The sequence below is a fragment of the Mesoplodon densirostris genome, chromosome 17 (assembly GCF_025265405.1).
Source record: "Mesoplodon densirostris isolate mMesDen1 chromosome 17, mMesDen1 primary haplotype, whole genome shotgun sequence".
NCBI classification, from domain to species: domain Eukaryota; kingdom Metazoa; phylum Chordata; class Mammalia; order Artiodactyla; family Ziphiidae; genus Mesoplodon; species Mesoplodon densirostris.
In genome coordinates this window covers 15,629,052-15,635,051 of record NC_082677.1, presented here as the reverse complement: position 1 = coordinate 15,635,051, position 6,000 = coordinate 15,629,052, and positions in this window count along the sequence as shown.

Sequence of the window (6,000 nt, the reverse complement as noted above, 5' to 3'; positions counted from 1 at the left end):
ATTTTTGGCTGCTTTGGGTCTTTGTCGCTGCACGCGGGCTTTCTCTAGTTGTGGCAAGTGGGGACTACTCTTTGTCGCGGTGCACAGGCTTCTCATTGCGGTGGCTTCTCTTGTTGCAGAGCACGGGCTCTAGGTGCACGGGCTTCAGTAGTTGTGGTGCGTGGGCTCAGTAGTTGTGGCTCGCGGGCTCTAGAGCGCAGGCTCAGTAGTTGTGGCTCACGGGCTTAGCTGCTCTGCAGCATGTGGGATCTTCCCGGACCAGGGCATGAACCCGTGTCCCCTGCATTGGCAGGCGGATTCTTAACCACTGCGCCACCAGGGAAGCCCAAGGGTCGACTCTTTAGAGTCTTCCAGTTTTGTGTTATTTCTTGGAATCCATACTTCCATTCGTCTTTTATAGTTTTGGGAGGAAGGCTATTATGTCATCTTGGATAGGAACCCAAGATTTCCCAGGGAATTACTCTGAGAATCTTGAAGTGTTTTTGAAATTCAAAATATGTATCAGTTTATATTGTTTTCCTGTACTGATTTTTTGAGGCATAACGTTTGATGAAGGCAGGCTGCCTAAAAACGAATAATATGTGTAAAATGGTGAATATTCAGCATGATCTTATGAAGTTGACGGATGCAAAGTGCATTTTTTTTTTTTTTTTTTTTTTTTTTGCGGTATGCGGGCCTCTCACTGTTGTGGCCTCCCCCGTTGCGGAGCACAGGCTCCGGACGCGCAGGCTCTGGACGCGCAGGCTCAGCGGCCATGGCTCACGGGCCCAGCCGCTCCGCGGCATATGGGATCCTCCCAGACCGGGGCACGAACCCGTATCCCCTGCATCGGCAGGCGGACTCTCAACCACTTGCGCCACCAGGGAGGCCCGCAAAGTGCATTTTTATGTGTCTTATTTTACAGATGAGGAAATTGAGTTGTAGAGAGATTGAATTATCCAGACCAGTGATTTGGTGGTGGGAAGTCTTGGTTTTGGATAATATAACCAAATATCTTTTTGAAATAAATCCAGAGAAAAATAAAAAGGAGTCATTCTAAACATGCTCTACTTCTAGTTCAGAAAAAAAATTTTAAATATTATACAGGCCATCCTTGATCTACCTACCTGTTTCTTCTCTACTGAATGCTGACCAGTGACTAGTCCTTGGCATTTGAATATTCGTTGTTCTGGCATTTTCTTTCTTTCTTTTTTTTTTTTTTCCTGTAACCCTTCATTAGTTATTCCCTGGATCTACCTCCCCGTCCCTATACTCTCGGCACTTTCATGTTTCCCAAATTGATTCCAGGGTGTGTGCATGGTTGGAAAAATGGGGAAGGAGAAAGGAGGTTTAATAATGAATGCTACATCTCCTTTGCTTTTTTCTGTCACTTTCCAGTGGATTCACAAACACACATACAGCCTAGAGGCTGTCTCAGAGAGCCCAGTGCTGTACTCAAACTGTTTGTTTAGTTTTTGCCATATTCATGATTTTACTTTTCATGTCTTGAAATTCTATGGGGAAAAAGAAACGAATTGCCTTCCAAAGTGTCTGACGTATTTTTTTGTATGATTTTTACTCTTTGGCAGAGTTGTGGATGCCTCTTCAGGCTCCTCTGACGACGTTGACAGGGGGTGAGTTGACTGATGTGGGTGGTGAAAGGTATTGGGAGCGCTGACCGCAAAGGGAGGTCTCTCTCCATAAGAGACTGGAAGCTTCTATAGGTAACTTTCTTTTGGGGTCTAGATGGAAAAAAGAAGAGGTCATAAGTGGGAGAATCCTTCCTCATGGTCTCTTTGTGACCTTTAGTAACTAGTAGCCAAAACACTTAGGAAGCTATCAGAATGTCTGTGTGTGTGTCTCTGCTAGCATGGGCCAGGAAAGGAGGAAGGATGGGACAGAAAAGAGCAGCCCTGCTCCCTCTCGGCTCTGGCCCTCACCCTCCAGAGCTCTGCTACCATCTAAGGCTAGTGTCCCAACTGTAAACCCACCATCATATTGGAGAGAGCCCCTGCCTCGGGCTTGTTGTTCTTTGAACCAAACTGAGGAACAGCAAAGGAGTACCCAGTACAAGAAAAGTAGGGCTGCAGGGGAGGGAAGGATAATCAGGAAGTTAGAAGGGGCTGGAAGTTTGTAGATCTACAGGCTGAAGTTGAATTTTGAAGTAAATGCAGCCTCAGTGCAGTTACACATGAGAGTTAGGTTTAGAAATGAAGAATTGTACTTTTCTGGATTTGTCAGTCTTCTTGGACAGGCCTAAGGTCTTCATTACAGCTAATAAAGCCCTATTTCTTGGGAAAATTGAAATACTGATTGCCAAGTAAGTAACTTCCATGTAGATTTTTAGGGTTCAACCAGTTTACAAATTGAAGACTACTTATAACTAATTAACTCTGTGAATCATTTGGAGTTTGATCCTGTGTTTTTAATTCCTTAGAAATGACCCCTATGAATTGACATCAGTAATCTGTGACGGAGCCACCTGTGAAAGGTGAGGTATATATATTGAGGGGTGGGGGACCAGGGGAAGTGAAGTGGAGAAATTTAGTCTCGGGATTATCCATGGCAATGCAGAATTTTCTGGACAATGATCTAAAATTCTTTCTAAAAACATAGGAATTGCAGTGAGTTGTTATGTTTACTATATTTTTAAGATTCAAGGAATCCTTATTGTTCAGAAATTCATTATATCACTATTCCATGTAGACTATCACTAACGATAAATTTCTGCATACGAGTGAAGTAAAATAGAACAATTCTTGAGGGTCGATGATGGTAATAAAGATGTTAACTTTGATAATTCATATGAATGAGTCTGTGAAGTTTGAAAGGAGGGAACTGTTGGTGGATCTCTTATCATTGGGAAGATAGGGTTTATACTGACACATGAAGAAAAGGGAAAACTATGGAAAGTAAAGATGTAGTGGCACTGAACAGCACCTTCAATCAACTGGACCTAATTGACATGTATAGAAGAGCTCACTTAACAAGAGCGGAATATATATCCTTCTCAAGCTCACATGAAACATTCACCAGTATAGATCACTTGTTCTACAAAATAAACTATTAAAAAAAATTTACAACCACAAAGGAATATCACCTCATGCCTGTTAGAATGGCATCGTTGGGCTTCCCTGGTGGCACAGTGGTTAAGAATCCGCTTGCCAGTGCAGGGGACACAGGTTCAAGCCCTGGTCCAGGAAGATCCCACATGCTGTGGAGCAACTAAGCCCGTGTGCCACAACTACTGAGCCTGCGCTCTAAAGCCCACGAGCCACAACTACTGAGCCCGTGTGCCACAACTACTGGAGCCCCCATGCCTAGAGCCCGTGCTCCTCCACAAGAGAAGCCACTGCAATGAGAAGCCCGCTCACCGCAACGAAGAGTAGACCCCGCTCGCCCCAACTAGAGAAAACCCGAGTGCAGCAACAAAGACCCAACGCAGCCAAAAAAGTAAATCTAAATAAAATAAAAAAATGTATGTATAGAATGGCATTGTCAGAAAGATAAAAAATAACAAGTGTTGACAAGGATGTGGAGAAAAGGGAAGGCTTGTGCACTGTTGGTACGAATGCAAATTGTTACAGCTACTATGAAAAACACTATGGAAATTTCTCAAAAAATTAAAAATAGAATTGTCATATGATCCAGCAATTCCACTTCTGGGTATTTATCTGAAGAAAATGAAAACACTAGCTTGAAAAGACATGTGCAACCCCGTGTTCATTGCATTCTTTACAGTAGCCAAGACATGGCAACAACGTGTCCGTTGACCAGTGAATGGATAAAGAAGTTGTGGTATATATGTGTACAATGGAATATATTCAGCCATAAAAAAAAGAATGAAATCGTGCTATTTGCAACAGCATGGGTAGAACTCCTGGACGTTTACGCCAAGTGCAATAAGTTAGAGAAAGAGAAATACCATGTGGTCTCACTTGTGTGTGGAGTCTTAAAAGGAAAGAAAGCTCATAAATAAGAGAAAAGATTGGTGGTTTCCAGAAATGGGGGGTGAGGGCTGTGTAGGGGGTGGGTGAAATGGGTGAGGGAAGTCAAAAGGTACAAACTTCCAGTTATAAAATAAGTCACCCTGGGGATGTACAACCCCTGCTAGAACGGGTTGTACAGCATGGTAACTATAGTGAATCATACTACCAATACTGTATGAGGGATGGTACCTGCAAACTACAGTTGAATTTGAAGTAATTGCAAACACAAAAACCAGTTACACCTTGGGATTAGGTTCAGAAGTAAAGAAATGTTTTTAACCTTGATCCATTAAGGAGTCTTTTACAGGCCTAGGAATTTCATTGCCACCATGTGAAGCTGCATTTCTAGGGTAAAATGAAATACTTAGTTCCAAATAAGCAAATTATGCATGAATTTGTAATTTTCAATTCATAATTGAACATGTATCTCTCTACAACTTAGCCAATTTGAATGAAAAAAGTAAGTCTATGAAATCACGTGATGTTTCTGTACATTTTAATCCTTAAGCTATGAGCAGAATGAATTGATATCTGTAACCAATAAAGAAGCCATCACTGAAAGGTGAGATTATATGTAGATAGATAGATATGTAAAGGTGCACACACAGAGATATTGAATACTAAGTTTCTTGTATGCTTTTTCTAAAATGTTGGTATGTTCTGTATGTAGCATTCTTTTTTTGATCTAGTTGGATAAAAGAGAAACAGATCAGAAGAAGGAGACTTACTCCCATCTGAGTGACTAGTAGCCAAAACTCTTAGAAACCTGTCAGATTGCCTGTGTGAGACTCTGGTAGAACGTGTTGTATTCGTTTGCTAGGGCTGCTGTAACAAAATATCAGAAATCGAGTGGTTTAAACAACAAAACTTTGTCTCAATCCTCAAGGCTAGAAGTTGGTATCAGGATGTTGGCAGGGGTGGTTTCTTCTGAGTGCTGTGAGGAAGAATCTCTTCCATGCGTCTCTCCTAGCTTCTGGTGGCTGCTGTCAATTGCTCCAATCTCTGCCTTCATCTTCACATGGCATCCTTTCCTTTTGTATAAGGACATCCGTCATATCGGATTAGGAACCCACCCTAACGAGTAGGACCACATCTTGACTAATTACTTCTACAACAATGCTACTTTCAATAAGGTCACATTCTGAGTTAAAGGGGATAAGACTTCGCCATATGAATTTTAGTGGGACAGTATTCAGCCTACAACGTGGGACAAATGAGGAGAGATCCGTATTTGGAAACAAGGGGAAGGCTAGCTGTGGCCTGGGAAGAGACGAGCCCTCAACAGAAGAGAATGGAGCTAACAGCCCCTAGATGTGTCCCACACCCTCCAGAGCTCTGCCACTGCGTAAGGGTCCTCCAACCCAAACCCGTGATGGCAGTGGAAGTGGCTGGAGCCATACTGCCTCAGGCCTGCAGTTGTTGACCCTGTGTGTGAGGGGCAGGAAAGGTGACCAGGAGGGGTGAAAATAAGGAAGTGATGGAACTTGAGAGTCAGGAATTTAGATGCAGTAAGAGGGATGCGTACCTACAAACTGAAGTTAAATTGAAATAAATGCCATCACAAAAAGCTGTGACCGTTCGGATTGAAGGAATAGTAAAGAACTTGAGGCATTACTATTTTCACAGGCCTAAGATATCAATTACTGCCATGTAAAATCTCATGTTTAATGAAAATGACATACCAGCTTCAATTTAGTGTTATATACATGAGTTTTTTAAAGATCAACAAGTTCATAACTGTATAGTAATTGTAGCCATTTAAATGACAAAAACCAAGTCAGTCAATTACATGTGATGTCTGACAATGTACCTTTTAAACTCTTTAGCCCATACCCGAATGAATTGATTGATAATCAGAAACACGAGGAAGCTACCAGCAAAATATGAGATATAAAAGAATAAAGATATATATATAATTAATATACATATGCATATACATATTTCTATAACACAAACACACACATGCTCGCACACAGACATACAACACAGAGAGAGAGATTGAAATTTGTGAAATTGACTCTAAGGAGCATTC